The sequence below is a fragment of the Plecotus auritus genome, assembly GCF_963455305.1.
Source record: "Plecotus auritus genome assembly, chromosome: 1".
NCBI lineage: Eukaryota > Metazoa > Chordata > Mammalia > Chiroptera > Vespertilionidae > Plecotus > Plecotus auritus.
This window is the reverse complement of record NC_137770.1, coordinates 5993609-6015579: the sequence shown is the minus strand read 5'-3', so window position 1 is coordinate 6015579 and position 21971 is coordinate 5993609. Positions and strand designations below refer to the sequence as shown.

At 51.8% G+C, this 21971-nt stretch overlaps 1 protein-coding gene across 6 annotated transcripts in view; it reads left to right on the top strand.

The window, feature by feature from the left end:
- Nucleotides 1-17145: 17145 nt before the first annotated feature.
- Nucleotides 17146-21971, top strand: part of DICER1 (dicer 1, ribonuclease III) — a 69614-nt gene continuing 64788 nt past the window's right edge. For 4 of the 6 annotated variants that reach the window (XM_080670997.1, XM_080670998.1, XM_080671000.1 and 1 more), the window contains exon 1: nt 17263-17474. The gene's annotated coding sequence lies outside the window, so the exon portion shown is untranslated. Of the gene's footprint in view, nt 17475-21971 lie in introns of all 6 variants that reach the window. The other 2 variants (XM_080671001.1, XM_080670999.1) reach the window with 2 other exon arrangements.

The following is a 21971-nucleotide window of genomic DNA, read 5'->3' as shown; positions in this document are numbered from 1 at the left end:
AGTCTATACAGAGCTGTAGCTTTGTAAAAAGGGATCTTTGTAAAAACAGTTGTATGGATGTGCACACTTATTTATTGATGATTGTAAATGAAGCTATTAATGACTATTTGCATAATTTATACCTGTGGGAAATTAACTGGAGTACTTGTTGACTGTTTTCTATTAAGGAATTTGAGGCTTGGTGCTATGATGAGTGGTCTTGTAAAATTCATGTATTCTTAAGAAAATTTTTGAGTATAAATTACAGGAACCGACAGTCTTGTTGATGATTTTTATTTCCATGGGCATTGGTGTCTCTGCCAAGCGGAAGTGACACTGTCTTTCCTTCGTCCCAACAAAGAGTGCTGTTGCCAGGGTAAAGGTGAAGCCAGCTGGTGGTAGGGACTGTAGGGATGTCCCCTTCTTAACTTCCACCTCGCCCTGAGCTTTGCACGGGAGGCTCCAAGGAGAAACAATAGTAGTACTACTACTAGTAGTAGGAGTGGTGGTGGTAGTAATAGTATAGTAGCAGTAGCTATACTTGTGGTAGTGGTGGTAATAGTATAGTAGCAGTAGCAGTACTAGTAGCAGTAGTGGTAATAGTATAATAGCAGCACTAGTAGTAGTGGTGGTAGTGCTAGTAATAGTATAGTAGTATTACTAGTAGGAATGGGGGTGGTAGTAATAGTATAGTAGCAGTAGCAGTACTAGTAGCAGTGGTGGTAATAGTATAATAGCAGTAAGAGTAGTAGTGGTGGTAGTGCTAGTAATAGTATAGTAGTATTACTACTAGTAGGAGTGGGGGTGGTAGTAATAGTGCAGTAGCAGTAGCAGCACTAGCGGAGGTGGTGGTGGTAGTAATAGTGCAGTAGCAGTAGCAGTAGCAGCACTAGCAGTGGTGGTGGTGGTGGTAGTAATAGTGCAGTAGCAGTAGCAGCACTAGTAGCAGTGGTAGTAATAGTGCAGTAGCAGTAGCAGTACTAGTATAGTGGTGGGAATAGTATAGTAGCAGCACTAGTAGTGGTGGTGGTGGTAGTAATAGTGCAGTAGCAGTAGCAGCACTAGCGGAGGTGGTGGTGGTAGTAATAGTGCAGTAGCAGTAGCAGTAGCAGCACTAGTAGCAGTGGTAGTAATAGTGCAGTAGCAGTAGCAGTAGCAGCACTAGTAGCAGTGGTAGTAATAGTGCAGTAGCAGTAGCAGTACTAGCAGTGGTGGTGGTGGTGGTGGTAGTAATAGTGCAGTAGCAGTAGCAGCACCAGTAGCGGTAGGACTAGTGGTGGTGGTGGTGGTGGGGAGCGTGGTAGTAGTCACAGTAGCAGTCGCAGCCGCGTGGCCCTGGCGTTAGACTGCCTGCGTGGGTGCCTGGCCTTGAACCCGGCTGTCTCTGACCAGCTGTGTGACTGCGGCCCCCTGGGTTCCCCAGAGAGCAGAGCCCGGGTCCAGCTTCTGTGCAGAGCGCGTCCCTGGGAGGAGAGTGCACTCCCCGGGCAGTGGGCGTGAGGCAGCGGAGGACGGAAAGCAGGTAAAAGGGAGGCAGCGAATCTTGGTCCCCACCTGCTGGGTCTCTGCTTGGGTGCCCAGAACAGTCAGCGAACCCACAGCCCTTGCACCCACAGAGCCCTGTTGCAGCGGGGGGAGCTGGGCATAAACAAAACGAGAGAAATATACAGTCCATCCGCCCTGCATCCGTAGGCGCATGAGAAAGGCCCGGAAGAGGGAGCACGGGGGGGGGGGGGGGGGGAGGGGACAGCTGGGGAGGGGACACAGTGTTGACAGAGTAGTCGGGACGGGTCTCTGAGGAAGAGATACTTGACTAAAGCCTTGAAGATGCGGGACCAGTCACTCGACAGTCTGGGGAAGGAGCTTTCCAAGCGAAGGGAGCCGCATGTGCAAAGGCACCGAGGCGTTCTTAAGGACGGCAAGGGGCCCGCTGTGGCCAGAGCAGCGCGGGAGGGCGAGGCCAGAGGAGCTGAAAGAGGTCAGGTCGGGTCGGCCTTGGAGGACCTTGTGAGGACCTTGGCCTCCACCCGGCATGAGCTGGGATCCACCGGAGAGTCAGCGCGTGTTGACTGGCCGTTGAGCAGGCTCACCCCGGTTGCCATGGCTTCGTCTCGTTTTGGTCAGGGTGGTTATGCCATACAGGACCCACATGGGAAGATGGGGTGACCGTCTCTTTCCATTAATTGCCACAACATCTAGGATTAATGTCAGCCGCCTCCGACAGAAGAACCCACCGGAGCAACGGCTTTACCACAATCAAGGTTTGCCTTGTGCCTCTTAAGAGAGAGGCCATCAAAGCCGGTTGGTTCCGCAGCTTGGCACCGGTCCATCTAAACCACCCATCCCCGTGCCGTGCTGGGAGTGGAAGAGGCGGCGGGCTGGGCCGCCCTTGCCTTTCGACGTGCGGAACAACCATACGACACGTCCGCCTTCAGCTGGCTGCCCGAGCCGTGTCCCGGACCACAGCTGCTAGGCAACCAGGAGGGGCCGGCGCCCTCTGGCTGACCGCCGGGCTCAGTGACCTCCCTGACCAGTAGGGAGGGACACAGGCAGCTGGCCACCTGGGTGACACTTGCCCCAGTCTTAGCTGGCAGGTTGGGCCGGAGGTAGGCAGCTTGTGCATTAAACACCCTTACAAAGGACCTACTGGGCGTGTGGGCTCAGCGTTGGGACAGACAGAGGAATGAGGTTAAGTCCGTCCTCTGAAGGTACGTGTGGGAACATGAGGGGGCGCGGTGTGCATGGAGCAGAGCCACCATTTCCCCAGGGCTCTCAGGCCCTGGACCGGAGGCCCATGGCAGGGTCATAAAACTCGCCACGCCCAGGAGGCAGCGGTCTCATCCCGCCCAGGGGAAGGTTAAGGTTGGGGAAAAACGCGTCGTCCATGTGCTGCCCCGCAGAGCAGAGTAAGAGCCTGGGGCTGCCAGGCTTGTACCAACCCGTCAGCCCGCCTGCTGGGCGCCCAGAAGTGGCGAGAGAAGGTGAACGGGCCTGGGGTCCACGCGGTTCCCAGATGAGGCCGCGGACCCACCAGGCCCGAGAGCGCCCCCTGCACCTGCACCGGCGGGTCCTGCATCCAGGACCTCGGTGAGTCTCCGCTTTCCCAGGCCTCGATTTCTCCCAGTGTGAATTGGAACAGACAGCTGCCCCGGGCTGAGGTTTGAAATGAGCTCCTGTCTTTGAAAATAACCAGGAAGTAATCCAAGGACCAATGTTCATGTATGATTAGAATTGCATTCTTATCTCTTTGCCTCTTAAAACAGAATCTTAAAATTCCAATTATTGTTTTATAGGACTCAACCCCCTCCTACCCAATATTCCTCACTTGCAGACATTTTTTTTTTTTTGCCACTGCCATAGTCCTTGAAATGTCCCGACAGCCTTGAATGTTTCCAGAGGTGGGGAATGAGGCCCGCAAAATCATTGTTCTGGCCCTGCCAAGGCATTAGAGGTGAGTTAATTAAATGTTAGGCCAAATATAGCAGGCTCATTTTATATATATTGATTTCAGAGAGGAGGGGAGAGGGCGAAGAGATAAAAACATCAATGATGCGAGAGAATCATTGATTGGCTGCCTCCTGCCTGCTCCCTTCTGGGGATGGAGCCCACAACCCAGGCATGTGCCCTGACCAGGAATCAAACTGTGACCTCCTGGTTCATAGGTCGACGCGCAACCACAGCCTCCCCGGCTGGGCAAAAGCAGGCTAATGTTTAAGTTGATAATTTTGTGTGGCCTGTGACGGATGTCATAAATATCCAATGGCCATTGGCAGGAAAAAGGTCCCACCCCTGTTGGGTGGACAGTCTTTGGCACTGTGGTGCTCTCTGGCCCGAAGGGACAGAATTCTTGTAATGGAGTCTTCAGGATGCCATTGTATCTCAAGCTCTTTTTTTTTTTTTTTAAGTCTTTGTTTTTTAGAGCAATTTTAGGTTCATGGCAAATTAGAAAAGTATTCAGATTTCCCACATACCCTCTGCCCCAGACACGCACAGTCTCCCCCGCTGTCAGCATCTCCCACCAGGGTGGGTTGTTTGTTGCGACTGATGAACATACACGGATACATCGTTATCACCCAGAGTTCAGTAGTTCAGTGGTTGACGTTAGGGGTTATCTCTGGCCTTCAATAATGTGTATTATTTGTACCGATTGATTTTAACCACAGTTCAATTTTCAGGAACACTTTTAATCACAGTTTCTAACAATTTCGAGCTAACAGGGATAAACAGGTCAAGGGAGCCCCATAACTTCTCATATATTTAAGCAGGAAGTATCATGAAAAACCCGCCAAAATGTTAGTAATTGCACCTGATCAATGAATTCCCGAGTGGAGCACAGTGAAATACATACCTCCATCTACTGTCAATACTCTGAAGTGGCTACCTCTGGGTTTCATACGTTACGGATCTTAGTTTACTTCCATAATGTTTTTTAATATATTTTATTGATTTTTTACAGATAGGAAGAGAGAGGGATAGAGAGTTAGAAACATCGATGAGAGAGACATCGATCAGCTGCCTCCTGCACGCCCCCTACTGGGGATGTGCCCGCAACCCAGGTACATGCCCTTGACCGGAATCGAACCTGGGACCCTTCAGTCCGCAGGCCGATGCTCTATCCACTGAGCCAAACCGGTTAGGGCTACTTCCATAATTTAATTTAGGGATTTTGTAAGTGATGCTGTGCTTGGACCACGCTTGGGGCACTTTGCGAGATGCTGAGGGATGTGAACATAGTTAACAGGGAGTGGGATGGAATGAACGACAAGGGGGGGAAAGGACTTTTGGAAAGTGTCGGGGAGGTGGGTAGAGAAATGGAAATCCAGAGGCAAGCTAAGGAGAGGCCACGAGGGTCTCATTGATCCTGGGCTGACCAGCCTTTCCAGACAGCGATAGGTCATGATCAAAGGTGATGGTTCACCCAGAGCAGCTCTGTGCCTAGATCAGGCCACGTGGCATGCTGACCCAGAAGAACCCTCAACAGCTGCTGCGTAGTGACGAAAAGGATGCTCAAGTGAAAACCATGTCCTGTGACAGATGCTAGGATGGAGGTACTGGCCATGTGCCTTGAGAGCAGAGGAGAAAGACATCCAAAGGGGCTGGGCCAGTGGGGAAGCAGGTCTCAGAATGGATGACCTCGTGAGAGAGGAGATCCACACTGAAGAGCGGGAGGATGTCTAAGGGCGCAGAAAGAGAGGAAGGGCATTTCAGGCCAGGTAACAGCATGAACGACTGCGCAGAGGTGTGGAATTTCATCATGGGTTAGGAAACGGGGCGGCCTGGCTGCAGCTGAAGCCCAGGGAGATGGCAGGGCAAGAAGTTACATAAGCAGCCACCAGCTTCTGCGGGACCTTGAACTCCAGAGTGCAAAGTCTGCAGACACCTGGGAGCCGTGGGGAGCTCGGAGGCTGGGCGGAAACGGAGAACAATGAGGACACACAGCAGAGGATGGACAGCAGCAGCTGAGCCTGGAGGCCAGGGAGATGGGGAGGAAGCTCTTGTAAGGAGGTCAGAGAGAAACAGACCAGGGCCAGGGCAGGGACCGTCTAAAGCAGGAGACAGCGTCACAGGAGGGAGTTGAAATTCTCCTTCGGAATGGCCAGCCCTGGGCCGCTGGCTGGGCTGGAGTGACATCTTAACCAAGGCAGGGCAGGCAGAGGAGTAGTCAGGCATTTGATATGACCCACCTGTTGACACAGGAAATGACACATTAAGTCAGGGGTCCTCAAACTACAGCCCGCGGGCCACATGCAGCCTGCCGAGGACATTTATCCGGCCCGCCGGGTGCCGCTGCCTGTCCTGCTTAGCAGCCGACTCGTCCCGGGCCCGCAGTGCGCATAGGAATTTGTTCATAGTTGTTGTTTTTTAAACTATAGTCCGGCCCTCCAACGGTCTGAGGGACAGTGAACTGGCCCCCTGTTTAAAAAGTTTGAGGACCCCTGCAAGTGTTCTAGCCCAGCCGGTGTGGCTCAGTGGTTGAGCATCCACGCAGGAGCCAAGAGGCCACTGGTTTGATTCCCGGGCAGGGCACATGCCCATGTTGGGGGCTCAATCCCCTGTGGGGCCCCATCCTCTTTCTCTAAAAAAATCAATAAAAACATTTTTTTTAAAGTGTTCTATCCATGGTATTCATTATTGTTACTACTCATATATCTTGAAGATTAAGTCATCTTTGTGATTTTTTTCATAGATAATTTTTAGGACAGCCCCATCCTTGGATTTCTTTATAGTAAGCAAAATACCAGGGGCCACTAGAAAAGCGTTTTATTGCCTTTACGATCATGAAGCCTCAAATCAGAGCCTTTGTAACTCAGTCTGTTTAATGCCGCCCCGTGAAGCAACCGCAAAGCATGAGGCCATCGCGACACCTCATTGGCCTCTGTCTCCAAAGTCAGACACAAGGACTCATTTGCCCTGGTGGCCCCAGTTTCAAGGGGGATCTTAGACCATGGCCAGGACTGCAAAGCCCTGTGATCAAGAATGAAGGAATAGCCCTGACTGGTTTGGCTCAGTGGATAGAGCGTCGGCCTGTGGACTGAAGGGTCCCGGGTTCGATTCCAGTCAAGGGCATGTACCTGGGTTGCGGGCACATCCCCAGTGGGAGGTGTGCAGGAGGCAGCTGATCGATGTTTGTCTCTCATCGATGTTTCTGACTATCTATCCTCTCCCTTTCTTCTCTGTAAGAAATCAATAAAATAAATTAAAAAAAAAAGAATGAAGGAATAAATGGATGAGTGGGTGGATGGATGGATGGATGGAACCATAAAAACCATTGAATCTCTTCTTTAAAAAAATTACTTCCTTTTGGATTGAATGGAATGTGGATCCTTCTTGGAAACTGCCCAGTGACGCAGGTCCTTCGGCAGCCTGACCCTGCCTTCCTGGGCCGGCCGCTGCCGGCAGATGTGCTGTTCTTGGCGGAAGATGCGGAGCTCTGGGTTCCAAGCCACCGTGTGGACTCACTTTGGCTTTTGGCTTCTCCCCTGCGTTGTGTGCTGCACGTGTTAATGAAACATTTGTTTTCCTCTCGTTCGTCTGTCTTTTATTACAGGGGTCTCAGCCAGGAACGGAGAAGGCAAACAGAGAGTGGATGTGTCTCCCCTACAAGCACAGGGCTGTTAACTGGGAGGCCACGGCGCTGTGGAGTGGGGTGCTGGGGCCCGCCCGAGCGGCTCCATCGGGCGATGCTCTCAGCCTGATCGTTGGCCGAGGAGCCCTGAGTGACCACCAGTTTGCAGGTGCCCCCATCCTCCAGCCTCGTTTGCCCAACTCTGCTTCCCGGCTGCTACCCAGGCTCTCGGTCGCCCCTTCGTTCTCCAGGCAGAGATTCAAGAGCAGCCCTCCATCTCGCCGATTCGGCTGGGACTGGGATCCTTGGCTGGGCCTTCCCTAGCTCGTTCCTTGGAGCCCAAAACTACTGTCCAAATAGCCTGTTAGTTGCTGTCCTATCACAAACCGGAAAATGAGGTGACGTCCCGACGCTCTCTGAGAACCCCATCTGCTACCCGTCCTAACCCAGCAGGCAGTGTTCTTGGACCGAGCCCAGACCCAGCCACCTCCTTTGGACCCTGGGAGCCTGGCGGATTCCAGTCTATGGGTACACTAGCCTCCCGAACCCTGACCCCCATCCTGTCCCTACGCCCGGCCCCTTCCCTCTGGCTCACCGCTGACCCCACGCTGGCTTGCAGTTAAGGCCATCAGTCAACCAACAGCGAAGTTGGGAAGACCCAAGACGAGTCTTCGGGACCTGCAGAGGTGGTTTCTACGGATGTGGGGGTTTTTATGGGGTGGGGTGTGGACTCTAGAACAGCGGCGCCAACCGTTCGGACCACCGGTTGGCGACCGCTGATCTAGAAAGGCCTCCACCTGAAGTATGTCTCATTCCTCCTTCTATTTCCTGCTCTCTCATTTCCCCCCAAACACACACCTTGCCCCATCCTCTCTCCAGGCCGGAAATATTACCATTTGTGGTTTTTCCTTTGGGAGTTACACCGTTGTGACGGCAGAAATCTCTTTCAGAACCCTAAGACGTACCCCCGAAGGGGAGAATATGTTATTTCCATCCATTAACACCTTACACTGTCGCGACCCACAGGTTGAGAACCGCTAGCAGGGTCGCCTAAGACCACCGGAAAACACAGATATTTACATGACGACTCATAACAGTAGCGAAATTACAGTGATGAAGTAGCAACGAAAATAATTTCATGGTTGGGGGTCCCCACAACATGAGGAACGGCATTAAAGGGCCGCGGCGTTAGGGAGGTTGGGAACCACTGCCTTACAGAGTCTTATATCCGCCGTGCTTTCCACAGCTGTCTGCAAATGGAGCCCAGGAGCTCAGTGGCAGAACACGTAGGTGTGGGCTGACTATGCGTCCTGCTTGCCCGGGGCAGTGCCAGTCTATGCGTGTTGTCTTGGTGTTATTTTTATTAGTGTCCCGTTGCACTCTTGCCCAGGTTTGGCCATGGGTGGATATGCGTCTAAGTCCTAAGTCCTCCCTCCCTCCCTCCTTCTTCCCTCTCTTTCTTTCTCACTTTTTGCTATGAGTGGACCCTGCAGATACAGAGATGAGTAAGACACCCCCACCCCCACTATGTGCGCCCTTGAGGAGCTCTGCTCAGCGGGGAAGTGGCTGGGGATGCGGGTGGGGAGGCAGAGGGAAGAGGGTGTGTATGTGCTCAGGGTTACAATTGGGTGGAGTTGCTGTGGATAAACCTACGTAGAAGCTGGGTCACGGGGGACCTTGAAGGCACGCTAAAAAGTTTGCCTGGGGTGCAAGGGGATGTTTTGCGTAGAGGAATGACCCAACCAGCTCTCAGTGTTAGAAAAGCTGGTCTAAAAGCAACGTGGTACATGGAAGGAGAGAGATGAGCTCGAGCTTAAGGAGATCGCAGGGAATTCCCACCTAGAATAGTAGCCTTTTTCCTCCGAGTTACCAGGTGAGAGGGAAGGTCCTAACTGGACAGTGAACGAGTGAAAAAGGTGTCTCCCACCAGTGTTGCGAGTGGGAGGGCATTCCAGGGGCCAGCTGCGGGCATCCTGACACCACCGATGGCAGGAGCACCGTATAGCGTTGTGGGCTGGATTGTGTCCCCACAAAATTCACATTCTGAAGCCCTATACCCCAGTAGTTCAGAAGGTGACTGTATTTGTAGATAGGATCTTTAAAGAAGTGATTAAGGTATAATGGGTAAATGTGGGTGGCCCCTAATTCAATATCATTTATAAGAAGAGGCAATCTGGACACATAAAAAGAGACGGGAGGGATGTGGTCCTACAGAGGAGACCATATGGAAACACAGGAGTGTAGGGAGCAGTTATAGGGTTAAGCCTCGGACTGACCTGCTGGCAAAGCTGCAAACAAGTCCCAGCTTAGAGGGCACAGCCCTCTTAGCATCATTAAGCATGACCTTACGATGCTCCCTAGATCCTTCCTGGGTAGCTAATGGGCTGTGGGAGGTGCAGCAAGTGCTGCCAAAACAAGTGAAACTCACCAGAACATTGTAACTATGGTGACCACTACCTTGTTTACCTCTGACTACAAAATAAAGGCTCAGCTTGTCGTCTGGATCTTTTTCTGTGGTCTCAGCCAGGCACAGAAGATCCACCTAGGCCAGGGGTGGGCAAACCTTTTGACTCGAGGGCCACAATGGGTTCTTAAACTGGACCGGAGGGCCGGAACAAAAGCATGGATGGAGTGTTTGTGTGAACTAATATAAATTCAAAGTAAACATCATTACATAAAAGGGTAAGGTCTTTTTTTTTTTTATTTCAATAGTTTTATTCATTTCAAACATTTTAACAAGAAGAATGTAAACACTATTATAATTTGAAACTTCAAAAAATGGAGGAATCATAGCACAATAACATACCTTATATTGAAGATGGCAAAGGCAAAATAAAATTGCCTAACAAAGGAAAGGTACAAAAGCCTTTCCAATTAAACTTAAATATAATAAAATAATTTAAAATGAAAACAAATAGAAAAGAACAAAATGTGTAAACAGTAAATTAAACATTTTCTTTAGTGCAACTTCCAAATTATGCCCGGGATGTAGATGTAGATGGCAATGTAGACTGGGTTGAAAGGCTTTTGGTCTTTAAAACATCAACTTCAGTGGGAACAGTGTTGTTGGTCTCCTTTTTAGCTGATGCTCTGATACTGTGCTCTCCAGGGGCATGTCTCCCTACATCACCACGATGACGTGTCTCCGCATTCCCAGGGTGATGTCGGGGGACGCGTCCACGGGCATTACAAGGAGCCTCTGGAAGACTGAGAGGTTGTTCCTTCTACTGAATGGGGGCTATAAATCCGCCCACTCAGAAGAAGGAGCTGCGGCCGTGTTTCCCGACGTTGCCATGTTAACACTGCTGCTGGTGAAGGAGCGGAGGGGAGAGCAAGAGAACCCTCTGCTCTTTCTGCTCCGCGGGCCGGATAAAACAGCCGAAAGGGCCGGATCCGGCCCGCGGGCCGTAGTTTGCCCACGGCTGACCTAGACCCAGCTTATTCTCTTTGTCTGTCTTTTCTTCATCCTTCGCCAGTCCTCCCTCAGGCTCGCCGAACCCTTGGCTGTGCTGGCGCGGCACACAGGAGGAAGATGACCATCTGCGAGCCAAAGAGAGAAGTACGTGAAGAAACCAAACCTCTGGACATCTTGACCTTTGCCTTCCAGACCGTGAGGAAATACATGTCTGTTGTTTAAGCCACCCGGGCTGCAGCATTTTGTTATGGCAGCCCAAGCAAGCTAATCCACACAGTCTGTCCAAGAGACTCCAGAGACTAGTTGTACACATACTAGTAGGTCGTGTCTTAGTCTGTTCGGCTGCTGTAACAACATTACCATGGACTGATAATAACAGAAATGTGTTACCCACAGTTCTGGAGGTTGGAAGTCCAAATTCAGGGTGTCAGTCTGGTCGGGTTCTGGCGAAGGCCCTCTTCTAGGTCGCAGACTGCTGACTTTTTGCTGTGTCCTCACGTGGCAGAGGGGGAAAGCAAGCTCTCAGGCATTCCTTTCATAAGGGCACTAATCCCGTTCCTGAGGGCTCCACCCTCATGACCTAACCACCTCCCCAGAGCCCCCCTCTGAATACCATCACCTTGGAATTTCAACATCTAAGTTTGGGGGGTGGGGGGGGGTGCACAAAAACATTCAGACCATAGCAAGGAGCTCCCTGGCCGTGGCCTTATCTCATTTGTTTGACTCATATCACACGGGAAGGTCTCAGAGAATTGCCTGGAAGAAAATCTGGAATGTGAGAACCAAGAGAAAAGCACAGGAAGGTTCATTGGCCCATGAGAGCAGGTTGGGGTATGTAGTGAAGACAGCAGGAATGGAGGATAAAGCTACTTAGTATCAGTTTTAAAGTAGACAGTAGTTCTGTTTCACTGTCTTTTTAAAAAAAATCTGGGCAAACCTGATCTTTAATTCCAAGCTTCTACAGGCATTTGACTTGCGGAAGTACGAATGCTGCCCGATGATGGTTTACGGAGTGACAATTCAATTCGATGTAAATTAAGATGACAGCATTTCCTTTTCCAAATGAAAAAAAAAAAAAAAAAAAAAAAGCTGATACTAAGATATGGGAAAACCGTTTCTATTCCAGTTGAGGGGGCCTGTCAGCCACATAGTGTACCACTGATCTGGTGACCACACGCCATCCTTCTGTGGTCTTTCCGCTGTGGGAGTGAGAAGACCCCGAAACTGTAGGGGAGCTGCTCAGGGGCCTGGGTGGGCAGGAGGTGGTTTCAGGGGGCTTTCCCTGGGGCAGTGCGCGCAGCCTGCAGGCCGGGTTCTTTCGCTCTAGCAGGGGTCCTCAAACTTTTTAAACAGGGGGCCAGTTCACTGTCCCTCAGACCGTGGGAGGGCCGGACTATAGTTTAAAAAAAAAAAACTATGAACAAATTCCTATGGGCACTGCGGGCCCGGGACGCGTCGGCTGCTAAGCAGGACAGGCAGTGGCACCCGGCGGGCCGGATCCATGTCCCCGGCGGGCCGGATCCATGTCCTCGGCGGGCCGCATGTGGCCCGCGGGCCGTAGTTTGAGGACGTCTGCCTAAGGAAGCACGCCTCGGGGCTCAGTACTGCAGGCAAAATACACGGTGGAATTCCAAGTCGCCCCCAAAGAGATGCCGAGAAATATTGAGATAATGTTACTCCTCAAGTCGAGAGAGGCCGATCTGATCTGGGACAGTGGAAAACGCCCCGAGTGTGCCTGGTTGGTGTATATTTTTCCTCTGTTTTATTCTAACTATACTTGGTAAGATGAAGATTCGTGTATCTCTGTGTTATTTATTTTGTTACGAGGCAAACTGACAACAAAAGGAGTGTGGCCCCGTGGCGAAGATGTCTCCCGGTGTCACAGTGGACACTGACCTGGTCAGATCAGGGAGCCCCCGGGCCCGGCAGTGCTCTGCTCTCACGGGACCCTCTACTTTCTGGAGAGAGCATTGTGGTGGCCTTGAAACCACAACTAGAAAAGAGGAGCGTTGAAATAGTCACATGTTTATGTCCTGGATATCTCTAATTCAGCGGCATTGCTCTCCTATCCAGGCCATGCTCGTCGGAGCCACCACATTTTTACAGGATTGCAAATGGACGCTTCCCCACTTCCTACACAGGCTGGAGTTACCTTTTAAAAAGGTGCATCTTGTGCTCATGAACCTTTCTCTGGCCTCCCTGCCGCTGAGATGAAGGAGTAAGTCCTGAACATGACCCACAAGTGCTTTCTGTCCCGCTGCCCTTTCCTGCCCTTCACCTCCTGCTCTGTGGGTGGGTCCACCCTGGGCCCCCTTCAGTTCCTTGAATGAGGCACACTCCATTTATCCTATCTAATAAAGAGGGAATATGCGAATTGACCGTCACACCCTCACAAAGATGGCAGCGCCCACAGCCAATAAAAAGAGAATATGCTAATTGACTGCCATGCCCTTAAAGATGGCGGCACCCACAGCCACAAGATGGCAGTGCCCAGTCCCCTCAGCTCCACTGGGGCGGCAGGCGCGTGGCACGGCTGGGCCTGCCCGCAGGTGGGTCCAACCCCTCTGCGTGCCTGCCTCCAGAGTCCCCCAGTCCCCTCAGCCCCCCAGCCGCCCAGGGCCGGTCCGAGGTGCAGGAAAGCCTCAGATGGCGGCTGCCCAGCCGCCCAGGGCCGCCCGAGGCTTGCGCTTCCGGCAGTGGCAACAGCAGAGGTGTGATGGGGGCGTCGCCTTCCCCTGATCATCGGGTCGCCTCCCACCCCGGACTGTAAGAGAGGGCAGGCCGGGCTGAGGGATCCCCCCTCCAGTGCATGAATTTTCATGCACCGGGCCTCTAGTTTATTCAATAAAAAAATATCTGTGTGGTCTCATGCATTATACTTTATTACATGGACTATATTCTCCTATTATAATTTACTAGAGGCCTGGTGCACCACATTCGTGCACTCAGGGTGGGGGGTGAGGGGAGTCCCTCAGCCCAGCCCGCACCCTTTCGCAGTCTGGGAGCCCTCAGGGGATGTCCGACTGACGGGAGCGGGCCTAAGCCAACAGTCAGCCATCCTCAGTGCTGCGCCACCGCCCCTGCGCTCGCCAGCAAAGAGCGGTGCTCCCCCTGTGGGAGTGCACTAACCACCAGGGGCCAGCTCCTGCGTTGAGCGTCTGCCCCCTGGTGGTCAGTGTGCATCATAGTGACCGGTTGTCCCGCCATTGGGTTGATTTGCATATTAGTCTTTTATTATATAGGATTTTGAAGCTCATATTGTCCCAGACTTGGCCCCTTCAAGATGACTGCTTTGTCTTTTTGAAATGTCTCCAACATTCTTTGTGCATTTCATACTTTCTGACACAATAAGATGTTCCAGGCCCACCTCTATGGCACTTAAAATACATTTACATTTATAGTTATAGCTACGTATACTGCAAACCTTGAATTCACATCAATACCTCTAATTCCAATCCCATCACACAGCCTTCTTGTTCTTCTCATTGCTGGGTTTGCAAACCCTTCTCCACCAGTGAGCAATCTGGCTCCTGTTTTCCTCGATGTGTTTTTTCTCTCTGTAGGCCTCCCCGCCCCCCCCCCCCTCCCTGCCCCGTCCCATGGAATCAGCCGCCTGCCTTTGGAGGCTGCCCTGCTTCCTTGTTTGGGGTCTGACCTCCACATGGGCCCGACTTCCTAGCTGAATATGGGCGTGGCTATATCATCCTGTGTAGACAGAGAAGCAGAGAACACATTAGAAGAGAGAGATACACGGATGAAGCAGACACACGGGGGGAAAAATCACAGAAGAAGGACACGAGGAGTATCTTTTGGGTTTCTGGACACTTCCTAACCCTGGTCCTCGTCCTTTGCTAAGATGCAGATGTATTCCTGTTCCTGGTTTTGTGAGAAACTCTGACATCCTAACGATAAATTCCTCCCTTTTGGTTAAGCTACTTCAGGTTGGTTTCTGTTACAAACAGAGAATCTTTTTTTTTTTTTTTTAATCCTCACCCGAGAATATTTTTCCATTGGTCTTTTAGAGAGAGAGTGGAAGAGAGAGGGAAAGACAGAGAGGAACATTGATGTGAAAGAAACACATCGACTGGTTGCCTCCTGTCCATGCCCAGACTAGGGCCTGGGCCCGGGAGAAGCCTGCCACCAAGGTACATGACCTTGACCAGAACCTAAGTTGGGACCATTTGGTCCCCAGGCCGACGCTCTATCCGCTGAGCCAAACCAGCTAGGGCTTAAACAAAGGGGTATGGATATCCTGCCTTGTTCTGTGGAATAGTCAGGGCAAGGGGGAAAAATTAACCCACAGAAAATGCTTACCACATGGTACTGCACTGCTGTTTAATACGGGCTGCAATATTAGCGCTAAGCTTTTTAGTGATCTCAACCAAGTATGAAACATTCTCCCTTACAAGATTTCTTCTCCAGATTGAAAACACGAGCAACTGGAGGATGAATAGCTACACCACTGGGACACAATAGTCTAGAAGCGAGCTCTTCAATAAATGGGCAATCATGGCATGCTGTGTAGCCGTCTGGAAAAAATATTAATTTGGATCCATACCTCACCCCATATACCGAGTCAGTTCCAAATGGACCGATGCTTAATTACAAAAGACTGGAAGTCTACCTGGTAAATGCCCATCAATAGAGGATTGGTTAAATAAATTACGGCATATTCCTACAATAAAATGTTATGGGAATTGGAAAAAATTAGTGAGGAGCTCTGTATATACTGCTGTAGACATATTTTTGATACATTAAGTAATAAAAAGCAAGATGTAATAATGGTGTATGGCATGCAACTATTTTTGTAAATTGGGAAATGTCTTGGCTTCTATAGGCATAGAAAGATTACCTAGAAGAACGAGCAAACCATAGTGGTTTCATGTTTGGGTATGGAGACAGGTGTGGGGGAGAGATTCTTTTAACTGTATATCTTTTTATGCTTTCTGATGGATGAACCATATATATACTCAAAAATTTTTTTTAAATATATTTTATTGATATTTTACAGAGAGGAAGGGAGAGGGATAGAGAGCTAGAAACATCGATGAGGGAGAAACATCGATCAGCTGCCTCCTGCACACCTCCCACTGGGGATGTGCCCGCAACCAAGGTACATGCCCTTGACCGGAATCGAACCCGGGACCCTTCCGTCCACAGGCCGACGCTCTATCCACTGAGCCAAACCGGTTTCGGCACTTAAAATTTAAAAAAAAAAAATTGATGAAAATCAGACAAACCAGCTGATGAAGCCCAGCTAGTTTTGACCGACTCAGAGGGCAGCAGGAGGGGCTGGAAGTAAACCTGCCCACGCATTCCCACTGCTGGGGGCCCGTGGCCATCTCCACCCTGGAATGCCATCCTTCCCATAAAGGATGATCTCCCCAAAGCCTGTCCATGTGCCACCGGGGAGATCTACGGACCACAGTGCTCGCCACAGAAGAAGCATTACTTTTAGGGAAGTCTGCCCAGAGCATTCTATTTCCTCATTTTACCCACGGACAGTCCACGCTTCGGTGACTTGACCCTAACTCTGTGATCCACAGGTGCGCGCAGGAGCCAGGAGCACACCAGCTTCCCAGCCAGAACGCCTGGGTTCAGATCTCCGTTGTTCACGTCTTACCTGTTCAGCTGCTGGAGGTTCTTTATGGTGTTCCTCTTAACAGACCGGGGGTGGGGGACAATCACTGCACAGACCTCACAGGGTCCATAGAAAGATCACCCGCTTCCACCAGCCGGCCCAATAGCAACATAACGGGAGCCACAGGAAGGATTAAAACCCGTCTAGCACTCCCATTTTAAAAAGACACAAATGAAACCAACATTTATTCCAATATAGCAAAAAGCATTACCACGTCAACTAGTAGTAAATAGAAACATTACGAGGGAGATGTTCTATAATCTACACCCTTCGTGGGTAACGAGCACATACATCCGAGTTGCAGCCAGCCCGTCTCCACGGGAGCAGCTGTATTGAAAGAGCTCAGTATTGAACCTTGCTGACCTACACAGCGCCCAGCACACAGTAGGTGCTACTCCTGGGCAGGAAAGCATCCCTCTGGAGTGAACCTATCGGGGGCCTCTGGAAGCGATGTCTGCATTGTGGGGTACATGAATAGGATTTTCCTTAAGCCAGTCACTGGGCCTTCCTATTTTAATCCCCAGCTACAAGGTATGGTGCCGGGTAGCAACCTATGCAATGAGCACTTTGCATTAAGTGGGGCCACTGTCCCATCTCGACCGCGGGTGTCCCAGTTCCGGGGTTGGGGTGGGAGGTGGCGTCTGTTGTCCCCCCAAATGCGGAGGACCCTGCGCCACTAGCGGGGTGTAAAGCGACCAAGGGGGAAGGTCTTTGAAACGTGGGAGGGGAGTGGGAAAAGGACGCTGTGCCCTCCGGCCGCGGGCAGGGCCACGTTTAGGGGCGATGGCTGCCACGCAGGGCAGCAAGGGCGGCGGGCGAATTCCGAGCGCCCGGAGGTCCTGACCCGCTGGGCCACGAGGGCGCGGGGCGCGGGGCTGCCCAGGCCTGGCCGCCGCTGGGCCTCAGGCCCCGCCTCAGCCTCCGCGCCGCGCCCGCCGTCTCCCGGCTGCTGAGTGGCTGAGGGGCCGGGGTTAACCTTTCACCGCCGCGCGCCGTCCAATCACAGGCTCGCTCTCATGCCGGCGCGGGGAGCGGCGCGTCGCGGGCGGACGGGGCGGCGTGGGCGCCGGTGGGATTCTCCAAGCGGCCGTGCGCCGTTGCCGCGGGCCGTGCGCGGGCTGCGGGCGAGCCGGACGCTGCGCAGTCTCCGCAGGCGCCGGCGGGAGGGGTCGAGGCGGAGGCGCGGCGCGGCGCGGGCTGCAGCGGGCCCAGGTGAATGGAGTAACCTGACAGCGGGGACGCGGCGACGGCGAGCGGGAGGAAATGGCGGCGGCGGCGGCGGCGCCGGGCGGCACCGGGAGGCCTGGGCTGTGACGCACGCGCCGGAGAGGGGTCCGATGGTTCTCGAAGGCCCGCGGCGCCCCGTGCTGCAGGTGAGGCGGGCTCCCGCGGCGCCGCTTTGTGTCCGGGGCGGGGAGCGCTCCGCCCGGCCCCGCGCCCGGCCCGCGTGGGCGCCCCCGGCCTTGGGCCCGCGCTCAGGCCTGGCCCGTGGGGCGGGGACGGCGCAGGCAGATGGCGCGGCCTGCAGGGTTGTGCGCCGGCCGCGACCCTGGCGCCCCTTCCGAGTGGCCGTTTTGGAGAGACTGTGCGGTCGCTCCGGCTCCGGTTGGGGATGCGGACCGCCCTTGGAGAGCGGGGTTTGACAGGTCCGGGTACGCGCACCGACTGCTGCCGGACGGGCCGCGGCGCCTCCGGGCATCCTGGGACCTGCGGCGGCGGCGGTCACTGCTGTGGCCTCAGTGGACACCTGTGGAAGGGCCGGGGGTGGCGGGGGGAGGACGCCGGGCTGCGGGTGCTGCTGGCAGGAAGCGCGAGCCCTCGGGGCGCCGGGCAGGACTGGGAGGATTGTTCCCGTTTACTGGCAGGTGACCAGGTCTGGGTCCCGGGGGCGCGTGGCCGAGGCCATCTTCCCGCCCCTCCCCTCCGATGGTTTTGCGCCCGAACTTCTGGACCCTGCCAAGGAGCCTTTCCTCCGGGTCTGTAACCTCCGGGCAATCCGTGTGTGCTCTAAGTTACGCGTCAGATTTGTGTGGATGACCTGCAAGAGCCCAGCTGCCCAGGCTTTGCCCGCACGCAGACCCCACAGACGCGCGGAGTGTCTGCCATAGCCCGAAGCCGTGGGGGAGCGGAGGTGAGTGGCCAGTCCTTGCTCTGTGGTGGTCAGGGAGTGTTTTGGTGGAGAAAGTCATGCTGGAAACGCCCGCGTGACTGATCCACGGAAGTCTTAAGTGTTCTTACCACCAGCGCGGTTTAAGGACATGCATTCGGTTTAAGGACATGCATTCGGTTTAAGGACATGCATTCGGTTTAAGGACATGCATTCGCTTTAAGGACATGCATTCGCTTTAAGGACATGCATTCGGTTTAAGGACATGCATTCCTCTCATCCAAGAGCCCTTACTTGGAAGGGGCGCCTCTTGAGGTACTTGGCCCTCTGAGTTTGCTGAATCTCTACAATTCTGACTTTCAGTTGTCTCCGTGTTGCTTATTCCTCAAGTGCAGCACACAGCGAATGGAAAAGGGCAGAAGTTAGGTACTTGGAAATGATGCATTTCTTTTCAGTGTGCTTTAATACAGGGTTAACGCAGTTGAAAAACGTACTGATGTGGACATTAACATTCCTAAGTAAAAATACTCGTCTTAACCAAAGAGCTCCAGTAATTCATTAGAGGGTGGATGCTGGTACAGGATGCTGGAGGAGGTGGCTTGTGCATAGTCATTTCGGCAATGCTGAGACCAGCGGGAACCAGGTTCTGGAAGAATCCGCCTGTTTCGCCAGGTGTTGTCTTTAAAACTAGGTAGCTACGCGTGGCACGTGTATATTATAGGTAATACATGCCACGTCTATATACACACGTAGTTATTTCAAAACTTGGTTGTAGGACATCTTTTAGAAAACTTTGTCTATAGATCAGAAACGCTGAAGATCGCTTTTAATGTGGTCGCTTGAAGCACTTCAATGGTAATGTTGGTGTGTGGGTTTACTCACGGCAACAGAATGCCATTTGAGGAAAAGATGTGTTAGTCACATTTCGTTTGGGGCGAAGAGACGTTTCCCGCACGTGTTGTAGTAAGGGCCTGCTTTTCACGCTGCGATCGCCTCCTCGCAGGCCGAGCTGTGTCTCCTGCACCCTGCTTGTGGAGGGAGTGTGTCTGAGGTGGTTTTGCCATTGCTGAGTGTCGTTATCTTGGTTCCCGAAGGCATTCCGTTTTCGTGTGCTCTCATCTTACTGGGTAGTGATTTTGTGGTGGAGCGTGTTGGCTCGTAGGCTCAGTGTCACCGTCTAGGAAGAGGGACTTTTACGGCATTGCGATGTTTATTCCCTGCCGCTGTCTGACATGTGCGATGCTTGTCTCACTTGCGAAAGTAGACACTTGTGACCTTAACACCCTGCGGTCATTACTTGTGGCAAAGGGGAGAAGTGACCCTGAGGCACTGTCCTTATTTCGCACGCACGCCCGGAAGGAAGACTCAGAGATGACCGCCTGGAGTTCCGCGCCTGACAGCGGCAGACAGGACTGTCGTGGTTTGATGCCAGAGCCCTTGCACTGGGCTCTTTTGGTTGGGTTACATTGGTGCTCTAGGTGGATTGGGGAGGAACAACCGTATCGTGTGTAGGAAGTCCTTAGTTGGATGCTTGTTGAATGAAGGAAACGCTGTCTAACCTTAAACGTTCAGGTGACTTCTCATCTGAGTATTTCAGGTTTCTTTTCCTGTGCTAAATACATACAACGAATTGTATCATTTTAACCGGTTTTAAGTGTATGGTTTTATGGCATTAAGTACACACACATGGTTTTGCAACCATCAGCACCATCACCTCCAGAACTTTTTCCTCTTCCTCAGCTGAAACTCTGTCCCCATTAAACACTAACTCTCACTCCACCCTCCTTCCCGCCCCAGGCAGCCATCGTTCTGTTTTCTCTCCGAATGTGACTGCCCGTGGAACCTCAGACAAGTGGGATCACACCGTGTTTGTCCTTTGTGACCGGTGTATTCCACTTAACGCTTCTTCAGGGCTCATTTGTGTTGTAGCATGTCTCAGGGGTTCCTTTTTAAGGCTGAATAATGGTTCATGGGCTGTGTACACACCACGTTTCACTTACCCATTCATCCGTAGGTGGACACCTGGGGTGCTGCTTCTGCATTTTGGCTTTATGAATAGTTTTTCTGTGTGTGTGTGTGTGTGTGTGTGTGTGTTTAATCTTAACCCAAGGACATGCTTAGACAGAGGGGTGGAATTGGGGCGGGAGAGAGAGAGAGAGAGAGAGAGAGAGAGAGAGAGAGAGAGAGAGAGAGAGAGAGAAACATTGATGTGAGATACATCGATTGGTTGTTTTCCATACATGCCCCAACCAAGGATCCAACCACAACTCAGGTATGTGCCTTGACCTGGAATCGAACCGGCAACCTTTCAGTGCATAGGACCATGCTCAATCAATTGTCACTCTGGTTGGGCCAGATCATCAAACTACTGGACTCAGATTTTATTTTTAAATATATTTTTTATTGATTTTTACAGAAAGGGAGGGAGAAAGAGAATGAGAGTTAGAAACATTGATGAGAAAGAAACATCGATCATCTGCCTTCTGCATGCCCCCTACTGGGGATCGAGCCTGCAACCAAGGTGTACATCCTTTGACTGGAATCAAACTCGGAACCCTTCAACCCTTCAGGCCGACGCTCTACTCGCTGAGCCAAACCAGTGAGGGCTGGACTCAGATTTTATCGCAATATGAGCTTTCTCAGGCCTGTCCTGAAAGTTACACTTTCCCACAAATGGTTCCTCTTTGTCAAGAAAAGACTTTAATCTCCTTGAGACCCAGGATTGACTCATTTTTATGATCTCAGTTCCTGGCAAGCGGATATTCCAATAACAGCTTGTTCAGTTCATCACTCGTGGCGCGAGGCTGTGCTCTTGGCTGCTGGAGGAGGACCCTGGGGAGGGGCGGTCCGTGTCTAGCTTGTGCAAATTGTAAGTTGGAGCCAAGTGATTGGTCTTGTTGACCTTATGCTCTGCTTTTTGAACATTCAAGAGTTTAGGTCACTCTAACAGGTCAGTGAATGTCACTCTGACAGGTCAGTGAATGTACATATTTTCTTATTTGTCTACTCTGGGAGGATTTGAGATGGCTTTACAGGAGTCGGTGTGTGAGAGGACTGAAGATGGTGAAGGTTGAGAGGCGCAGGGTGGAGGAGGCTGGAGGGAATTAGATGAGAAGCTTAGGGCAGGGAGAGCTCAGCATCTGTATGTCGCTAAAGGTTTTTTTAAAATTTAAATTATTAGTCAAAGCGAAAGAGGAAGCAGTACTAATTATAGTTGGCATTGATTAATGAAAGGAAGTATACCAATTAACCAGGAGAAGCAGACTTTTCTCTTGTATGAAGAATAAGTGATTGTTTAAATTCGTATATAAAATGACATTAGTATGTGGACAAAATGTTTTACGAGTGATAGAGAAACATTTTTCACATGCCATTGTAGAGAAGCTAGGTAAAAGCCTCAGGCAGACTAGAAAAGCTTTAGTAATACAGGTGTACATCATCCTGGTGATTTGATTTATTAGAGATAATTTATCTTCCAGGTGACTTCCCTGAAATATCAGTGTCTCATTCAGTTGTCTTTTGACAGATGCTGAGTGACAATCTATTTACAAATGAACTCATTTCTGGATGGTATAGGCCAGGGGTCCTCAAACTTTTTAAACAGGGGGCCAGTTCACTGTCCCTCAGACCGTGGGAGGGCCGGACTATAGTTTAAAAAAAAAACTATGAACAAATTCCTATGCGCACTGCGGGCCCGGGACGTGTCGGCTGCTAAGCAGGACAGGCAGCGGCACCCGGCGGGCCGGATCCATGTCCTCGGCGG